The sequence below is a fragment of the Gallus gallus genome, chromosome 4, assembly GCF_016699485.2.
Source record: "Gallus gallus isolate bGalGal1 chromosome 4, bGalGal1.mat.broiler.GRCg7b, whole genome shotgun sequence".
NCBI lineage: Eukaryota > Metazoa > Chordata > Aves > Galliformes > Phasianidae > Gallus > Gallus gallus.
In genome coordinates this window covers 9,892,038-9,911,790 of record NC_052535.1, presented here as the reverse complement: position 1 = coordinate 9,911,790, position 19,753 = coordinate 9,892,038, and the positions used below count along the sequence as shown (strand labels likewise).

At 37.4% G+C, this 19,753-nt stretch overlaps 1 long non-coding RNA gene across 1 annotated transcript; it reads left to right on the top strand.

The window, feature by feature from the left end:
* The first annotated feature begins 235 nt into the window (after positions 1 to 235).
* On the top strand, positions 236 to 19,638 carry LOC112532332. The gene is made up of 3 exons (XR_003074927.3): positions 236 to 311; positions 1,539 to 1,662; positions 18,178 to 19,638. It is a non-coding gene; the product is annotated as an uncharacterized LOC112532332 (long non-coding RNA).
* The last annotated feature ends 115 nt before the right edge of the window (positions 19,639 to 19,753 follow it).

Genomic DNA, 19,753 nt, shown 5'->3' with positions numbered 1-19,753 from the left:
GCTTGTATTTGGCTTCATTAACGATGTACTCTCCTCAGTGTAGGAACAATTCTGCTGACAGACCATCTGTTTGCTGTCAGCTAAGGATCGATGGTGTGGCCCTCAACTACATCAGCTGCAGAGGAACCTCTTGAAGAATTCAGTGAGCAATCCCTAGAAAGTAAACTGCTTAATTGTGCTTGTCTTAGCTGCCACCGTAAGAAATTAACATCTCCATTTTTCTTTGTGTTAACAGAAAGGAAAAAAAAAAACAACATTGATACATTATTCATTATTCATGCCAGAGAAAGAGAGAGGCAGTGATGGAGAAAGTAAGTAAACAGACTGTCAAGGGTAAGTTTCCTATGTTTGGACCCAATAAATATACTTGTGAAGTTCACAGTACTACTGTTTTTCCAAAATACAAATTTTAGATCATCTTGGGAAGCACTGCTTTGGATTCATGGAGCTATTGCTGCAATTATGATTCACTGAGGGAAAGCAAAATTTAATTACTTCAGTACACAGTTTTTGTCATGAGTGAAGTGACTGCAGAAGAGATTTAACAGAATGTAATGACCTGATTTGCCTTGGTGTCATGAGATTTCAGAAAATGTATGTTAAGTATGTAAGCTGCTCGAAAAGTAATGCTTCCAATTTATTTCCATGAAAACTCCAACTGATACAAAGAGTACAACATTTGATAAAGCAAATTATCAGCTACAAAACATTCCTTTTTAATCATAATCGCCACCGTCAATTGTGCATTTTCACCAGCAATGAGCAAGAGCCTGCATGCCACACTCACAACAGTCTGCACCAGCGAAGGTGACCCAGTGCCGTAACTGATGAAACACACCACCCACTGCCTCCCTGTGTTCACATGCACTGCTTGGTCTTTAAAAACATTCAGCAAGCATCAATGCATGTCAATGGGTGCCATTTTTTACACATGAAGGAATTCAGTTCCACACCTTTGCTTCAGGCAGGGCAACTTGTTCCAGTGTTTCACCACCCATGTAAGGAAAAAGTTTTTTACAATCAGGGTGGTGAGGCACTGGCACAGGTTGCCCAGAGAGGTGGTGGATGCCCCATCCCTGGAGACACTCCAGGTCAGGCTGGATGGGGCTCTGAGCACCTGATGGAGCTGTAGGTGTCCCTGCTTATTGCAGGAGGAGTTGTACTGATGACCTTTAAAGGTCCCTTCCAACACAAATGGTTCCTGTGGTTCTGTGATTCATCCAGACCTCCATGTCAGACACCATTCTGTCAGACTGTCCCTCTGGTGCCATCTGTCACACAGAAACATAATTTAAAGAAGTACTGGCGGGAAGGTTCAACCTCTACTGCCATATCACCAACATCCACCTCTGCTGTCATGTGCCAACATCATAAAATAGGAGTTGTTACTTTCAAAGAAGCCTTTGTGTATTAAAAAAAAAAAAAAAAAAAAAAGGAAAAAATTGTACCCACGTTGCAGGGTTTCAGCTAAGTGCTCTAAGCTTTAGGTTGCCACATGAAAAACATCCTCTTACCGTAAGGTTTGTGCTTCATTTTAGAGAGAAGACAAGGCTTCTCCTTCAAGAGGATGTTCCAGATGCAGTACCCTGCAGGTGGTGATTTGCTGAGACTCTGAATATAACTTCTCACACCAAAGAGTGGCAGCATTTCCTTGTTATCTATGTAAGTCAATCTACTGCCTTTAGGTGGTTTTGAGGGGATTATATATTATATCTTTGTCATACAGATACTTACTTCACCCACCTCCAGTTTACACTCCAAAACCCAAATATCTCAAGTTGGGTGGGAAGGCATGCGTGGCTGTTTGGATTTGGAACTGATGTACAGTGCCTGTAAGAGAGCAGGGAGCAGAAACAGCACTGAGTCATTATACTGTAGCACTGAACTTCTTATCCACATCATAGTCATGAACTGAAACTACCACTGCATTTCTGTCCAGCTAAAACTGTGTCAGAGGACATGTTGTTTGGGCCAGCAGCACTGAGATCTGTAACTTCTGCGAAGGGCAGACTGAATTTCCTTCTCCCATCTCCCTGAAATCTCACCTGAAATAAAATTATTTTCATAGAACATAATTTATCCACTACAGAATGATAAACAGCTGAGTCAAACCTGCTGTCATTTGCATTAGGAATGTTGATCCAATTATTGAAATTGTCAGCTGCTAGCACCAAGCTGTAATACAAAACATAACGATATACCCAGGGCTTTTTGGGAACACCTTCCATTCCAAGCATTCCCCAAATGTGCAGTGAGCTCATGCACAATCTATTTATAGGAAGAGCTTCACCCACCCGTGACAGGCAGCCACCTACGGGATGAATCATTGAGCTGCTCACGGCTCCCATCAGTAGGACGCAGCAGATCAGAACGTGGAGCAAATGCGGATGGCACAGGGCTGATCCTCAGCTCCTCACACTTGTTTTTCTGCCCTGTTATTCACATTCCCCTCCAAAGGAAAAGCAGAGCAATTTGGAACCTTTTTTTTTCGTTACATAACTACCAGGCTAATGTTTGTTCATTTATTATTAACAGCCCTGTTCTTGCAAACGGGCAAACAGAATGCCCCCAACCACATCTGGTCACATTATAAACCTTCCTCAACACAGACGTAAAATGACATATATGCCCTACTCATATATATCAACATATACCACAGTATATCTCACAGCTATTTATGATTTATTATTATATGTATTTGAAAAGAAATGTTTTCCATCACGGACCAGAAATAAGAAAAATATGCAAAAAAACAAACAAAAAAAAAACAACCAACCAAACAAAAAAACAAAACCACAGTAACAACATCACAACCCCCACCTTTCTGCCACTATCTCCAGAGCTGTTCCTTCATTTTTTCCTATCTCACTCCATTTAGCCTGTGAAACGTTAACACCACTGCCCTATGGGGCTTGTCAGCCCCAAGAAGGGACTTCTCCATTGCCACTGCATTTGTTTCTTGAAGTAATAATGTAAACATCCAAACCACTGCCAGCTGTAAGAGCAAGGAACAGCCCTGCTCACGCTGTGTTGATACTGGCTGGGTTCTGAAGTGATATGATTGAATCTTCTGAGCCCGCGCACATCCCTGATACCTCCTGATTGTCTTCACTCAGCAGGAACCAGAGACACATAACTTGCCATCCTGCAGTAACCATGAAGGTGTCCCACTAAAAGCCAGAGGCATCACTGTCAAGAGATTTGTAATTTTTTCAAGCCCAAAACAGGATTATATTCCATGTAGGAGCTGTGAAAGACCTGTGGAAGCAGCCAAGCCTAAATTTTCAAAATCAAGCCCTTTACAAAAGAGATCTTTTAAACCTTGCAGAATTTTTTTACAATCTTTTACAGGATTTTTTACAAGCTTGTGCTTATTTTTTTTTTTAGCTTTTAAGCACTACGAAAGAGTGTCTTACATTTTTAATAGATAAGGAAACCACGAACAGGCTGAAAGTATAGGCTGAGCTCTGAAAACAGCAGCAATTCAGCCCATCTTTTGGTGTATGCTAACTCAAAGAAAACACATGATTCTCAAAGTGTTTTCTCAGAGGAAACCATGTTGCTGTTTGATTCCAGGGAATGCGTTATTCAGAATTCCATTGTTCGGGGATCTTTCCCTCACTCTGAAATTCAGCCTAATTTTCCCTTGCTGAAAACGATACGCTGGAGAAACAGAAACAGAGATGCAGATCAGCTGCTGAACACTTTTTACTCCTTTCATCTAGCACCCTCTCAACCCGCAAACTATTCTTATGCCATTATTTGCATTCAGTTAGTAGTTTGAGTGAGTCAAGGAAGCACAGTGAGTGCAGTGTCTGCTAAATTACCAACATTCAGGTTTAGGGCCGGCTCAGAGTTTTAGACTCAATTTGTATTTGGGCACCTCTCCCAGTTCAGAGTACCGAATTTTGGATGTCAAAACTCCATCACATTGCTTAACATCCAGTAAGAACTTTCAGGAATGTACAAATAAAGAACATGATAGGTGTTTTGGTCACAGGATGTTGGATGGAGACATTTCCTGCCCATCACCTAAAATTTAGGAACACAAAACTTGCATGCATCCATAATGCATTTAAGTAATGAATCTATTTTAACTGGCGATATTCCTCCTTGGGCTATTGTTTTGAAGAAATAGCACAAATTACTTCTGATTGAGGTTCATGAACCCCGGGGGCATGTGCACTGATAGACTTTTTTCATACGTACTGAGTCCCATGCCAACCCTTGCTGACCAGAACATGTAGGAGATGGCTGAGGCACCCCAAGAAAATGATGGCTCATGCTGAGGAGGATACCTCTATTAGAAACCATGTCAGAATTGCAGATTTAACATGATAGGGTGTAAAATCACAGGGCATGGCTTTATGTCTCACTCTTCTGCCAGATTCTTTTGTTCAGATTTAATTTGTTCTAAAGTTTGCAGTAAAATATAGTTTTAGGTAAGAATATTCCTGAGTTGGCTCAGCACAGCAACCACATAAGACATCATAAAGTCTTATAAAAATAGCCTTAATGTTTTGGAAAAAGGTAGAGTTTTGGTTTTTTTGTTTTCAGAATTGCATAATTACTTAAACATTTTTATGATGCTGTACAATAATTTCATTCCTTTTTATTTCTTTTCTGTTTTTGCAAAATTAAAGTATACACATTTTCAAAGTGCAGTTAATACATGATGAAATAGGAGAATGATTTTGAGTTTAATAATCTATCAATATTCATATTTGGATTTAATTAACTTTTGTGACTTGCACTTAATGCTTGTTCACCATCTATACTTTAATAGCTCCTTTGGTGCTCTGCTAGAAGAGAGAAACAAATATGTGTTTCATATTATACATCTTTAACAGAGTATAAACTGTTCACAGAGCTATATAACATTTCAATAAGCTATAATGATTTCTTAGAAAACTGTTTTACACTAAATCATACTTCATTATTTTACAGACCTCAAGTATACATTTATTATTATTGTAATAGCAATTACTACCAGAGCTGTTCTGAAAGTAATGCCTCCTATTTAGACATAAGGAAAAACTTTTTCTCTCAGAGAGTGGTCAGGCACTAGAATGGCCTGCCCAAGAAGGTGGTGGAGTTGCCGTCCCTGGCAGTGTTCAAGAGGCATATGGATGAGGAGCTACGAGATATGGTTTGTGGTAGCAATGGTAGTGGGAGGATGGTTGGACTAGATGATCTTGTAGGTCCTTTCCAACCTTGTAATTCTATGATTCTATGATTCTGTTTAATGATGTTGGCCCCATAACATCAGAGACGGATTTTGGTGGGACGGCAGTAGAGGTTGAACGTTCCCACCAATATCCCATTTCATTCTGTTGCTGTGTGACAGATGGCAAGAGGAGCAGTCTGACAGAATGGCGTCTGACATGGAAGTGCATATGAAGAAAAGGTGTATCATTGACAACACCGTGAATAGAATTCATAGAAAACATATTTTCTGTGCATTCATATAAAACATATTTTTCCCAAGAACATTAAGGTGCTGACTCAAGTACAGTTTTCATTCTGAGATTCTGGATAGATAAGATTGAAATATTGATCTTCAAATCTTCCACTTGTCATCTCACTCTGGAGCCACATTTCTTCAGGCATGTCAGATTCCCAAAAGTGCATCTCAATTCCAAAGTGATTCTTTGGCCCTCTGAGCAAATAATTATTTTAGTGATTTACAGGAAGTGAAACAAATTTGGAAATTAGTTAGAAGAAGCTTATGGAAAATACTTCACTGTACTGGCACAATCAGGACTACTTTCCTGAATTTTCTGTTAGAAGATATAGAACTGAGTGAGTTTCATGACCTGAGAAGAAAAGTATAATTATCAATCCTGAATGAAGGAATGCATCATCCTCCAATCCAAACTGAAGGCACATCCAATATATTTCCAGTATATTTCCTTAACATCCTGGTTGTTTTCAGCCACTGACTTTCCAAGGTTAAGTGCTGCAGAGATGAACTTATGTCTTAGCAATGTCTCCTGTTTCTTTTTGTCTCCATTTTGAAAATGAGAAGACTATTTGTTTCATAGGGGATACTGAATGGCAAATAAACATACTACTTGGAAGACATGCTCAGATGCATACCCACTAAACTATACATATAGGGAGGTCTCAGGAAATCCAAGCTCTTCCTCATCAAGTGCTGCTCCTGAAAGCATTGGTAAACCTGACTACAACTTTGTCTGCTGCACCTAGACTCATTATTCCTAATTCATGGGGATTTATTTGGTTGCTCTGAAACTCTCCAGGAGAACTGGAGCTCATGCAGTACTGATTTGTTTCATTGTAGAAAGATGTGACCAAATTATGTTGAGTTTCTCAGAAAATGACTAATATCAAAAAAGATCATTGTTGTTTTTTCATGTTGCTTCCTTGGGAAATTTAGATAACTCTACTTTCATCTCCACTGTGAAAAAAAACAAACAACAACAACAAAAAACTTGTTCAAAATGTCCTAAATTCCCATGAAGATAAACTGAATTTCAGCCAGCTTTGATCTAAGCAGCAAAACCTTTTCCAGCACCAGAGTCTAATTTCATCTTTTAAGGAGCTAGTAAAATACTGAAGCCGTGTTGTGATAAATCTTATCCGGTAAAGGAAATTTTAGTGACAAAAATCTAAGCTCATGAACATTCTGCCAAGATCATAATAATACTATTACAAAAAGAAACATACACAGTTTACCTCAGATTTTACTTAACACCAAGTTCCCTATGGGTTCTTGTGCCAAGAAGCCTTATAACAACCAATATTCAATTTTGTGAAATTGTTTTAAAATCAAGACACAGTGAGGGTGACTTCTAACGCTCATGAATTGGTGTAAAACACAGTACATCTCTACAGAGTCACAGAATCATAGAATCACACTATGGCTTGGGTTGGAAGGGCCCTCAAAGATCATCTAGTTCCAACCTCTGTGCCGCAGTTATACATTATAAAGCTATCTCACTCCTAGTTACAATGCCTCATTTCATTTTTAAAGAAAGAACAACACTGAAGGTGAATTAATAAAAAATATATTTCTGTTTACAGCCTTGATCATTAATGTTGACTTGGCCATTCTAAATAACCCATTTTCCCTCCTTACTTAGCCATGAGATTCAACAATTTGAGCATGACTCCAAGAATAAGCTTCATTTATATACTTCTGTTCTGTAATCCTTCTGCCCCGTGGAATAAAATTTTCCAGGTATTTTGAAGAGCCAATGGGGGTTTAGTGGAGGAATTCAGAACACCAGCCTTAGTATCAAAGGTATCTGCCCAGAGAAATGCAATGGTCTGAGACCACTTACAAACTGTGAAGCTCTTAACTGTGCTACAGCAGTGAATATTCAGAGACCCCTTATATAAACAAATGACCAATATGTACATTTCAGAAGAAAATGGCATAAACTTTATGGGGGTTTTTTTGTTTGTTTGTTTTGTGTGTGTGTGTGTGTGTGTGTTCCTATTCCTCATATTTCCTTCAGTTTCACTTTTTTTTTCCTCTTCCCTAACAAAGAGATGATAAATTAAAGCCATTTTCCAATATTCTTCAAAATGCCTTCTGGTTCTCTTTGTCCACCCATGTATGTAAGAAATGAATCTGGCTCTTTTTGCTGCTGTCAAATTCCCACTTAGCAAATAAAAACAGAGTTCTTAATTTAGAGCTAGTGGCAGTAGGAACTGAGTCAAGATCAAAACCAAATTATATCAGGCTGATATAATAGCAGAAATTGCTTGGCAAGTATCTCAGCCAAAGGAAGTCCAACACCTTCCTCTTGATATGTCTAGCAGGCTCCATGCAAGGATATCATTGTGACTAGCAGTATTTCCTCCCTGTAAAATATCTGCATTGTTGCTTAACACAGAAAGAATCAGTGTAAAAAGAAATGTGTGATGAGCGACTACAACCGAATAAGAAGATGTCATGAATATTTTCAACACAGTGTGCATGGGGAGGACATTCCATTTAATTGCTTCTCATGAAGCAGGCACTTATATTTAGTAATTTAATAAATAAATAAATAAATAAAGTACGGAAGTGGATGTAGATCCTCCATAGGGCTGATATGGTAGAAATAATTGTGATATTGGGAGCAATACACTTCAAATATTCAGGCTGAGCAAGGCTGTTCTTGAAGGGTGGGAGTTCTGCCAAACATTTATTTGTAAATAATTGTTTGGCTTTGTAGATTGGCAGAATAGCAGAGCACTGAACTGATATTTTTGAGAAGAGAGCTATCCACATAGATACATTGCGAAGAACTTCAGTAAAATATTCTTCATTTTTCACCTGGAATACAAATGGACTTTGAAACTTCAAGGTCATTGCACATACTTGCCTGGTGGTTCAGAGCTATTGCTAATGTTTGAAGTAATGCAATGAAGAATAGGCAGAAAAAGATTTTTGTGTGTGTGTCCAATCATATTTTTGTTTCTATATATTGATTCTAGTACTCAGATGTATTACAAACTTAATGCTGTCTGTGATATTGAATATGTCATAATGCCCTATGTACACTACTGAGCCAATTGTCACTGTTCCCTGGTGGCATAAATGTTTATACTTAAGTATATCTAACATCTGAAATTTACCCCATTAATTTCTTTATTTATTTATGTTGGATTGGAATGTGTATATAAATAATTACCCCTTTAATTATGGCAACTTTATAAGGCACTACGCATTTAACAGTTGTTCCATGAAAAACCAAGGGAGAGGCTCTGGGTTTACACTATATGTAGAGCCTGCTGGCCCTGAGTATTAAATTGCAGTATAATGAGGACCTTGTGCTTGCTGTATACTAGACAGGGATTTAGCTTATACTGCCAAAGATCTGGCAACGATGAAAGGCTGAGCAGCAACTGCCAAAAATTACTGGATATTGTGTAAGCCCTTGTGCTATACAGTCTGATAGTTGAAAAGGTTCATGTGCAAGAGCAGAATCTGCAAATGAAATGTATACAATATTTGTAATAACCATCTGTTATGCATCCCCTCCTTTTCCTCTATGCATGCACAAATATACACACAAATTGCATAGCAATAAAACACTATTAGCCCTTTGAGATTAATAATATGGTGAAAACATTATGCATTTCACTATATAATATTTTTGTCTGTGGAGAGGAAAAGAAGTTATTTGAGCTTCAGAGAAGTGGAAGCTGAGATTGGGCCCTGCAAGAGTGACAGATTTACAGTGGAAGGCCCTTGTTATATTTATTTAAATTTGCAAAGTGGACCTCAAAGTGTTGCATGTAAGCAGGTTTGGGGAAGCAGGGTACAAGGAGTGGTTTTAATTTTAGACTAGATTTCAATTTTCTTTCTAAAATAACAGTAATGAAAGATTTTGCTTTGGCAAAATTACACCAAAGATCTTTCTAATACTTTTGAACTGGATAAAAACTTCCATTTATTTTTAAGCCAAAATACTGAAGGCTTTTCCTACATAACTCCTGCTGTCTTTGAACAGAAGTGGTTTTAATTAGTTGCTCTTAGACAAGTACTTGAAAAACAAGTACTTGTGTACTTTGCTCATGTCTCCCACCTTTCTCCAGCAACTGAAGCAGAGGTCATTTTAACATAACTTTATAATACTATAATTTTAATCTCTTTGTAGCACATACTGTGAGTTCCTGGAATTTTGTGAACACAGAAGCACAACCTTGCTTTAGTCTTTATTTACACATCAAGATGGTTAGCCCGATTACAAGAAAGTCTCAAAAACAAGATGACCTTTAAAAATTAAGTATTTCTTGTGCCCTAACATCTCTTCTCTCCTTGGAGCATCTCAAAGACAATGAGATGGATAGTGGCAGTACTGAAGGAAATTAAACTGTCTGTAGACAAATTGCAGACATACTAATCTTGGTAATTTGCATTAAAACGTAACACTTATCCAGATCTCTGTAACGTCAGAAAGCAACAAAAGAGAAGCATCTCTAATTTCTAAAGTGCACTTCAGCTTGAATTATTTTCTTCTGCATCCACCGAGGAATTCTATTAATGTATATTTTTAACTGCAATCCTCAAGTCAAATTGAGCTGTTTTTATTTATGTATTTATTCTTTTATTTACTTTTCTGGCGATATTAGATCACTGTTTTAGTTTATTTGCTTGTACTTCTTCCCATCTTATTGTTTTCTTTCTCCCAACTGTTATCAGTATGATAATCATTGTCGTTGTACAAATTATGCAGAAGTACTCTACTTGTATAATCTTATTCTACCATACTTTGTTGCATTAGAGTAAAATTATATAGTCAAAACAACTTTGACTCATTGTTTTCTGATAAGTACATACAGTCTAACATATAGACCTTATAAACCATGCAGGTGACAAAAATATGTATGTAATTTGTATAGAATGTATCTCTCTTGATTTTAGCAATCAAAAATTAAGTACGTAGTCACAGTTAATCACCAGGACTCCCTGTAAAGTTGACGGTTTAATACCAGCAGACTGTGATTCTTTTCAGTGATTTCAGATACTTGTCTTATGCTGAGATTTAATAGCCACACCGGGAAGCTCAAACTACTGTTTCAGCGATTTCAGTGTTAGGCATCATAGTCAACATTAGGAAAGATAAAATCTCACCCTTAGGATTACACGTTGGTGAGGGTGGTGGAAAGACAAGTTTCCGAGCCTGATCTCCTTCCTACCTGGAGCCACAATATTTCACAGTTCTGCGCCATTTCAGAGGTCTAATCCAAGCTCTTACTGTCACATACACAAGTGATTCAGCATTTTTCAAATGTCATTTCTGAAATATCACAGAAAAATGCTTTGGTTCTGCCAACGTACTCAGAACAACAGAGTTTCATTTTGTCAGGATTTAGACACAGAGGTTGAGTGAGCTGTCTGAGATCTGGGACTCTCCAGTACAGCACTCACCAGGGCTACGACATATGCCATTCTATTTTAACATCATCAGTGCGCAAACTGTGCAGTACAGGTCCCTACAAAGAAAAGTTCCACATCTTGATCGAGTAACTACCTTGTCTTCCATGGAATTCCATTTACTAGGGGCAACAGGTGGATGTTTTAAACCTTTAGTAGATGCAGAAGAATGATATACTAATTGAGAGAGTTTCTCCAATTCAAAACAAAAGCCAAAACAAGATAAATGTTTCCCACTTATTTAAGTAGGTAGTACACAGCTGCAGTAAAAAAAATTTGGCATTGGTAATTTCCAGACATTTATAATCATACACTGTCTGAAAAAAATATATATTTATCTTTTTCTTTTAATGAGCATTCCAAATTTTTGCTAGCTGCCAATACAATTATTTTAACAGGCTGTTGGAACAGAGAGGAAAAAATGGACTGCACTTCAGTAGGAAGTCATTAATTGTTCCACATCTTTCTGTGGATTTCCATATTTAACATGAAACATTTTTAAGCAGTAACTTGAAAAAAGTATCACTATGAAGAAATTTCCTATATTATCTGAAATACAGATTTAGCATTGTGGAAGAATGACAAATGAATAAATACATATTAGAAACACTATCAATTGGTGAAATGGAATAGCATTAAACAAATCTTAAGTCCAGACTAACAAATATAAACCTCCTTAGAGCCAGAAGAGAAATGTAATGTAGCCATTCTCAAATAAGGCTGGGGATTAAATGATGAAATATTTGACAGAAGCTAATGAGCCATCATCATAAGCAATAGGGTGTTAAAATGGAAAAAAGGGAATTGCTATGAAACACATTTTTTCTGATTAATTTTTAGATTTTTCTGAGTACATTTTTTCCCACATGCATATGAATTCCAAATTGCTGCTTTCTTGCCAATCTGGAGTCAAAACTAATGGCTTGTGACCATATAATGAGTTGTAATATTTAACTTGGATTCTGTGATCCCAAAAGTACTTGAAAGTTTTGATATTTTTATTCTACATGTGGCAGTGCAGGGAAAATGTCTGCCTAGTCATATGGAGTTATACAAACTTTAATTATCATGAGATATAAAATTTATACCACCACCCTTTCTCTTGTCCCATGCTAGCAATGAGAAAACAGAGACTGCATTCACAGACTTCTCACAAGCACTGTGCACTCAATTCTCAGCAGGTGAATGAAACGTCTTAGAACTTTCCTATAAAGGCAGTGCACTGTGTTCGTTGGAAGAGGTGACCCAATGGCCTGTCTGTTTGAGTTAATGTCTTGTTATGACACGTTGACTGAAGTCATTTAGGAAAATCTTTCCAAAGGCCATCAGCCTTGATTTCTCTCTCCTGCTGTTGAGGTCAATGAGAGAGTTGATGTTCTCTTGATTCATGCTCAAAAATATCGATGTGAAAACTCTCTCAACTTCAGCAGAAGTGAGGACAAGGCAATACTAGACACTTTTGAAAACCCCATCTGCTGAGTTGCAGTATAATGCTCCATAAAAAGGAGTAATGACTATACTGCATGATGCACTTCAAAGGTTGAACTACTAGCATTTGAAAGAACATTTAATTAGTTCAGGTAGGTGATAGGTAAGTACCAATTATTATTAAGGTTTTGTCACCTCAAAATACGGAATTTTCTCAATCTGACAACTGGAAAGCATACGTGCAGTGACCTTGTTTAGATATAATTGTTTCTCATTTGAAGAGAAGTCAGAAGGCAATGAGTAAATGACGCCCACAATAGTTTTGAACCACAAACTTCCTTCTATCAAAGTTACGTATGTCATTTTGAAATAATTTTGAAATCTTTTTTGTGCAGTGTCTTTGATATAGAACACAGATAGGAGGAACTGTTATTGTTCCATTGTGAAAAGGCAGACCATTTCTTTTTCTGATTCTTTCTCATTTCAAGACAGTTTGGTAGCTCCTAAAGCCTGGCAGTCTCACTCTTATAATGCTCCATTCTCTGAAGAAATAATTTTTCTTTGAGACTAAGAGATTTTATAACTCTTACTTTCCACCATTGTGTCATCAGAGTTCCATCCAATCTCTCTGAGTATTTAAAAGTATTCTCTGTCTGCTTAAAAATCTGAGAAATGTCTTTCCATACCTAATTGAAGTTAATTTCCTCTAGGCCTCTAAGGGTGATTTGTGTACTAAATATTTATTATTGATGCTTTGTAACACTAAGGTGCTAGTTTGCATATAAAAACTGAAAATACCCAGAGGATGGGATAAAGGTTCATGGTCTCAGTGTAAAATTGTTGCTTATGGAATAGTTTGTCATGTTTACAGTATTGACAGACACATCAGTGCTTGGATGACCATATGTCTGAAATGTTCCCTTCAGATGTAGTCAAAAAACAGTGCTAGACTGTACTGTGATAGGATCATAAAATCATAATGGAATGGCTTGGGTTGGAAGGGATCCCAAGGATCATCAAGTTCCAACCCCTAAGCCACAGGGAGGGCCACCAACCACCAGATCTGGTACTAGACCAGGCTGCCCAGTGTCCCATTCAACCTGGTATTGAACACCTTCAGGGAAAGTGAGATAATATTGGAAAATCTCAATCACATGTGTTTGTACAGAAGACATCTATCCATGCCTGACAAATTCGTCAAGTCTCCTGAAGATTCATTTTTTTAAAAGACAGCCACAGTCAATGGAAAATTAAGGAACACTGCTATAAATTATTCATGGTAATAAATCTCAATAATTGAAGTATGCCACATGATGCAAAATATTAAAAATTTGCATTGCTTGTCATTTCCAGATATATATTGAAAGCACTGTTGAATTAAGATCAGGGGAAAACAGCAAGCATGGAAAAAAATCAACATTGAACTGCAATCTAAAATCCATAAATCTCTCAATCATAAATAATGAAGAAGAACATTCCTTCTTTTTGTACAATATACAATACATTTAGGGATCAGCACTTGTTCTGGTAACATTTCAAAAAGTACAATATGCAACTCTGTGGGTTTTGTTATGTAGTTGTTAGCACCATTCGTTGTCAGTTCTTTGCAATTTAGATGAAAACTCAGAACTACATTTTTAGCTGAGTCAAATCTAACTCCACTAAAACTGCTGCAATTCTTCCTCAGCAGTTGATGTAGTATCTTACATCATGGTACAATTTAGCTAATAAATTTGAGTATAATTTAAGAAGTAAACAAACACCAAAACAGTATGAAAAAGTGTTCCACTGGCTTTGGACAAGGTCTGCTGTTATAATGTCATTCTCAGGTCTAGAAGTTCAAAGCTCACAACTCTAGTTGTAAGCACAGAGAACAGTGTCATGAAATTTCCCTACCCTGAAAATATTTAATGCAATAGGCCAAATGAATTATCATTGGTCTTCTTTCATAGGTGAGTTCTATATCCCAAAGTAATGGCATTGAATTGCCATCAACTATTAATTTTCTAGACCTATGATGGCAATTACAGGTCTAGATTTTTCCAGAAAAGCATGAAAAAATGCAACTATAGCTGTGATGCATGCAAATCTCTCATGTTTCTTAGTTCTCATACCTCAGGCAGGCCCATGTCCTCTTACATTGCATCCTGAGATATGAGTGTTGTGTTGGGTCATACCACCAGGCAGAGGCTACAATGCTTTGCTGTCGCTGACGTGTACCAGGTGGTATCAAGGGTCAGCTGCACCACTCTAGATGATTCCAAATGGGTAAAAAATTAAAGTAATGCACAACATCACTTTCAGTGCAATCTGCTGACATGTCAGCATACCAAAAGTATTAAGCATTATTGGCAAGATTCCTAATTACCAATTTTGAATTAAATATTGTCATGTGGTATTCACTTCCAGAAGCAAAAAGAGATTATCTGGGGATAAAGAATTCTGCCTATGAAATTACTCTAGCATTAAAACCATAGCATTAAAGCCATAGCATTAAAGCCAAGTTAAAATTATGTTGGTATATATAATGCACATTGAATTCAAGTTATGTAATTGATAACATTTCCTAACATAGCAAGTACTGAGAATTCACATTGTATTTTCTGCAACAACCTTCTGAACTGAAGGAAAAGGACACCTCAGTTCTGCTGGAATGAATGGGCATGTGGTCTGTAGTGCCCAGAGGCAGATGTTGAGGATCTTAGCCTTGATCCTTTCCGATTCAGTGATTTCCGTTATAGTCACTAGCACGAAAAGCTGAATGAAAAGTTGTGTTTCCCTTGCTATCTGAGAACCCTGTTTAAACTGCTTCTGTCAATGCAGAGTGACCAAATGGACTAGTTTTTTTAAATGCATACTGTTTCCCCTTTCCATTTTTGTCAGTGTGATCTACTTTCTAGTTAAAAACACAGCTTAATAGACTGCTTTACATGTAAAAAAAAGCATTCATGCATGTAATATGCCAGTACTGTTTCCTAATGTGGTACAAACCACAGATGTGTTATAACAAGCATCTCTGTCCTACTAAATGTAGGACTTCAACTACTACTTTCAACTTCAGGTCAAAAAAAAAAAAGGAAAATTTTCGGCAGTATATTGTGAAGATACCCAAGGGAAATAGTTTCAAAGGGAAGTATTTGTGGTTCTGGTTATAAACACCAAATAACTTGCATACATGAGACTGCTTGCATTTCTTTGATGACACTGAGTATTTGGGGCTTTCTGTTTTATTTACTTCATTTGTTCATTTTCTGCTTGTTAGAAAGACCATAAAAATTAAAAGCAGAATGATTTATTTCTTGCAGTAAACTTTCCAACTGGAATAGTTCCAGCATCGTCTTCCAAAACATCAAATGTATTGCTTTACACAAAATTATGCTATCATCATATAAACATGCTTTTTACACAAAAACAAAAGTGTCATCAGCAGAGGCTTGTCTATTTGTGCTGTGGACAAGTCAGATTTTCAGATTGTTCTCCTTTCTGCTGAAAGACTCACAGTGTCTCCAACTCTACTTGAATGGAATACAGATTCTCTAAGTAATGGCAATAAAGGTATCAGCTCAGGATCAAATGTCTTTCCACCCGTAAAGAACTACTGGAGTGTTTCAGAGCTAATCTGGCTTGAGTTGGAAAGTTACGAGCCAAATATGAAGCAGAAAGGATGACAAGACAGTCATACAAATCAGTGGTGGAACTGTCAAAAACTATAAAAATAAAAATGAAGGACAATTGATAGCACAAGTTGTGCTGTGACCATGAGATTCACAGGGAATGGGGGAAAGTGCTGTATTACTGATAGCCCTCAAAAACTACTTGTATTGTTTGTGCTTAGTTAAGTAAGGCTTCAAAGCACTCAAGAAATTCTCAGAACCAGAATGGGTCCATTATCATCAAGGATCTGCAGAAAACAAACTGCAGACGTGAACTGCACGAAAGATTAATGAGGTCAATGTCTGCAGAAAATGTAGTAGCTAAGGAAGCTTACAAATGTTAGGGTATGAGCATGAAATACCAAGGTGCGTTTTACTACGTTGTGTTTAGGAAAATTCCCTTGAGGAATGGAAAAAAATATTAAATGGGATGGGGGAACTTCCATATACATCATAAACATTATTAACATACATGGAAAGCAGAGGGGTGTTTTTTGTTTGGTTGGTTGTTTTTTTTGTGTGTGTGTGTATGTGGGTTTTTTTGTTTGTTTGTTTGTTTTTGTCAACATCATTTCTCTCTATTCTTTCTGTTGGCAGATCTATTCCTTCCAAAATACTGCATAATCTTAGCCAGATGTCTTTAGATAGGAGATTTCAGACAGTGATGGTGACACAGAGATCCTAGTGAGTGTGGATTATTCAGGAAGTGGAAATGTATCTCTTGAAGGGGGATGGCTGATGACAAGAAGCAGTAACAGAGAGGTCAGAAAAAGAGATAATTTCTCAGACTTTCTGATGAATATGAAAGACATCCTATTTGTGAAGAATACAGGGGGAGCAATGTGTTGCCCGTTCCAAGCAATGTGCTCTGCCAGCAGGTGCTGGATTGCCAAATGCATGGGCCACTTCAGTTGGCAGAGTGCCCTGATGAAATCATCCTATTTGGCAGCTCTGTGTTTCTAATGAGCTGTTTTCCTAATTCCATAGAGAGAATGGACAGTGTGCCATGGGAACCTTGCAGAAAAGATGGTGTCAAAAACACGTCTAGAGCATCAAAAAGCAACACTGATGTGTTTTGCAGAGTCTTGGGTATCACTGTACTAAGAGTGGGCCTTCAGCATAACTACATAGGAGAAATTGGTTAAGTTAACCACGCCTCAGCATTGCCATTCACAAAGAAATAGGGAAGCCTTCAGTTTTGACCACGGTCTTTGTTTCTTCCTCATACACAAAGGGAAAATGGCAAGAGATTGTGGCATTTGATGAGATTTATTGCACAGTGTGTAGGCTGAGCTAGCCTAGATGATTCAAAGGCAAGGACAGTAGGGTCTGGTGAGTACCACTGCAGAAAGTCAGGTTTGAGAATCTGTATTCACTTACATGAGAGTAAGGGCCAACTGCCTGTGGCAGTTTCTCTCTGCTGTGATATAATTTATTATGACAGAAGCCAGGGTTAGTGTTATCTCACCCAGCTGCTGAGACGACGATTGTGAGCTTTTCCTTGACTTGATGCAGAGGTGTCGTTCCCTTTAAGACAACTGGTGTTTGCAGGGTTTCTGTATTTCTGTAGGAATTTTGCCAGCATCTGGCAGATAAGCTCTGCAATATGCACTTCTACAGCAAGAATACGCACCTCTACAGCAACCTCAGAAGGAACTTGGGGCAATCAGGTGAGATAAGTCCCCTTCTTCCTGCAAAAATACCATGTCCTCTCTTAAAAATAATAACTTCCACTTTAGAAATAGTAATACAAAACCAAACCAAGACAAGACACTACACAAGGCAGTATCAAAATGCTGGTAAATCATCATGTTGTCCCTTCCTGTCCAGGTAGGAGAGAGGAATGTCAACCCTAGGAGAAAAACACGGAACACAGCAGAGAAAGTGCTAGCAAACAGCCTGAGCTCCTGGACATCATGTAGCTCAACATATATTCCTTCTACCTGTTAATTACGCAGGCTTGTCAATCACAGCCTCACTGCGAGTGAAATACCGTGATGTGATCTTAACTAGATATATAAAATCTGCATGGAAGGGTTTGTTTGTTTTTTAATATAAATATATATATTCATGCATATTTGTTATTTTACAAACAATAACCTAAGAAGCAAACCACTTACAGCTCCAGCTGCTGTGCAAATAGAATTCATTGCCAAGTATGCGCAGAAAACAACATGCTCTGCTTCTCTCTTTCTTCAGTGTTTCTGGAGATAGACCAACAAGGTGACACTCAAGCAGGAATGGAGCACTGTCTCGATACTGCGACGGTAACAATAAGGAAACTGAGAAATGAACGTGAAGAACTCAGGATTCTCAGTAAAAACAGGAGGCATAGGCACACCAACACAGCACAGGGAATTTGAATAGAGAATACATTTTAAGAGGGTTTTCTATTATTGTCAACTAAATTTAGGATGTTGATCTGCTTTGCTCACAAATAGTTAATGAAACAGGGGCATGCAACTTTACTTTTTACAAGAAATTAAGAAGTATAAGGGTTACATAACGGAGGAAGGAAATGAACATCTGTGGCTTCATGGTGCTTTTTACACATAAGAAAATTATTTGGGGGATTTGTTGCTTACAGACATCTGCTTAGCAGTGATGCCAGAGCCAGCCAGCCTCATTAGCTTTGACAGATGACCAATACCACCTAATAGCCTTGATTCTGACAGACAGATCATTTGCTTCAGCCATATAAAATCTATCTAAATAATTGATAAAAACAGACATATGTACAAAATAAAAAATTGAAACAGGCTTTTGAATGCTGAAACTTAAACCCATTTAGGTGTTGAATTTGGCATGGAACAATGGTCACAATTTAGACTTGCAGGAAATAAGACCCATGTGGCTTACCTTCCTGCTTTTGGGGCATAATCAGATAATCTTTTGCCTATATAGTTGGAATGACCAAAGCAATGACCACACAGGTGCTTGTTACTGCCTCAGTGCTGAAAAAGCAAGGAACTTCAATATGTAGTCATCTTTTTTTATAACCTGTTTGGAGTTGCCTAATTTGTTCTGTCATTAAGTTTTTAGTTTCAGTCTTGTAAATGAAGTAGATATATCAAGCAGTAACTATGTTTAATTTCTGCTATCCACCCATGAATAATAAGCTATTCCCCAACAATGAAAATATAATGGAAGAACTATGAATTACAACTGATTGTGGTTAAACTGATTTTTATTTCTCAGAAATACCTTTTGAAAACACTTCAGAACTTGCACCCATGATTTATTCAGTTGTGATTCTGTTTTGCTGATGCATTTGCATATTTTCCTTCACGTTTAATGATTTAGTATCATGTTTTGTTGTTTTTTTTTTTTTCCAGTTTAAATGAATAACTGAAACTTGTTCAGTATTTACATTTCACTGCTGTATACCTCAAATCATTTTACTGGTATTCAATCTAATGATGTAATGTTATGAGTTCTCACTTTCATGAATATTAATAGAAATGGAAAATGCTTCAAATGATCTACAAGTTTTCAAAAATTAAATATTTGGAGAAAAACTCATAATGAAAGCAGCATTTGCCTTGAAATACCTACTCTTAGGAAGAAATTGATAATAATGTCAAAAATAGACATCAAGTGTGAGACTACAATTTGAATTATACTCATCAATTAAAGTCCACGTCAGGTTCTAAAAGCTAATTTTTAATATAGTTTCTTTATATTCATTTTGTGATTTTTTTTTCCCCTCTGTCAAAGGGTAACCTTGCAAGCCACAACCTCAGTGCTGCAAATCAGCATGTATGGGTTCACTGAC